Source organism: Oryzias melastigma, linkage group LG2 (assembly GCF_002922805.2).
Source record: "Oryzias melastigma strain HK-1 linkage group LG2, ASM292280v2, whole genome shotgun sequence".
Lineage (NCBI taxonomy): Eukaryota > Metazoa > Chordata > Actinopteri > Beloniformes > Adrianichthyidae > Oryzias > Oryzias melastigma.
This window is the reverse complement of record NC_050513.1, coordinates 1,520,931-1,522,088: the sequence shown is the minus strand read 5'-3', so window position 1 is coordinate 1,522,088 and position 1,158 is coordinate 1,520,931. Positions and strand designations below refer to the sequence as shown.

Sequence of the window (1,158 nt, the reverse complement as noted above, 5' to 3'; positions counted from 1 at the left end):
TCTTCTTCGCCTTTTCCACCAACAGTATTGACACCTGCATCACCTCCATCATTTCTGCACTAAAACTGTTTCAGTCACTTTTCAACTGAAAGGAGAAAATGAAAGGATCCCTCAGCTCCAGGATTCTCTTCCCTTCACTCATGAAGTCACAGCTTTGGAGTTCTTTCAGAGTTCCCGTCTTCCATCTCTATAACATCAGGCAGGGACCATCTTCCTGGAAACGCTGGTGTTCTGGAGCATTTGGCTGCCCTTATGATGTCATGCAGTAAGGCTGCTTCTTCAATTTCTTGGATAAGGGAGGAGTTTTTTTTCTGCTGTATAGAAAAAAAAAAAGATAATTCTCAGAATAGACAGTGGAGATGTCACAAACAGTGAGGTAAGAAGGCGACATACAATCTTCTCTGTCCCACTGTTGGTCTTCATGTCATCTCCCCCTACGAGAGAACAGATACAAATTAAAATAGATAAATTACACTGAAAAAGATCTTGGACATCCCACCTCTTAAACTTTTATAATAAATACAATACCATGTACCTTCAAATATTAGCTGGTCGCCCTGCAATATTTGCACTGTGATCCAAACGGCCTCCTCTCACATGTGGTTACTGCTCTTCCCGACGCCGTTTTCTGGCTTGCATTCGGTTTTCTTTAGAGCCTGGTGATTCAATGACAGTAAACATTCACTGTGAAAAACTTTAATAAAAGTCAATTCATTTCAGTAAAATGTGTACCAGTTGTGTCACTGAAAAGTTAAAAAAAAAAGTTTATTTTCTGTTTAAAGGAAGAAATCATTTTGGTTGAAAATTGGTGTTATTAAAATGTGTAAAATATATTTTATTTGTTTTATGCTGTGTAATACCAAGTTGCATTGCACGGTTGTATTGAAGTTGTGTATAATCCTAGAGCGTGCTCCTTAATTATTGATTGAGTGATAAAGTTAGGTCTACATTGTATTGGCTGCACTTACGCACGGTCGCAAAACACACACAGCATGCTTGAACAGCATGTCTGTGGTGAACTGTAATACCACCGCCGGCCAATAGATGGCGCTGTTGTCATGTAAGACGTGGTGGAGTAGACCTTTTTCACAAAAACCGGAACTAGTCACTCGTCGCGTTGTCTCACTTCCGGTTAGCGCTGGTTGAATGGAAAATGGA

The 1,158-nt window shown here is 40.0% G+C and overlaps 1 long non-coding RNA gene across 1 annotated transcript; it reads right to left on the bottom strand.

The window, feature by feature from the left end:
• Positions 1-44: 44 nt before the first annotated feature.
• On the bottom strand, positions 45-1,147 carry LOC112136834. Its single transcript, XR_002917430.2, has 3 exons — positions 536-1,147; positions 394-434; positions 45-314 (listed from the first exon to the last, which is right to left on the bottom strand). It is a non-coding gene; the product is annotated as an uncharacterized LOC112136834 (long non-coding RNA).
• Between the last annotated feature and the right edge of the window lie 11 nt (positions 1,148-1,158).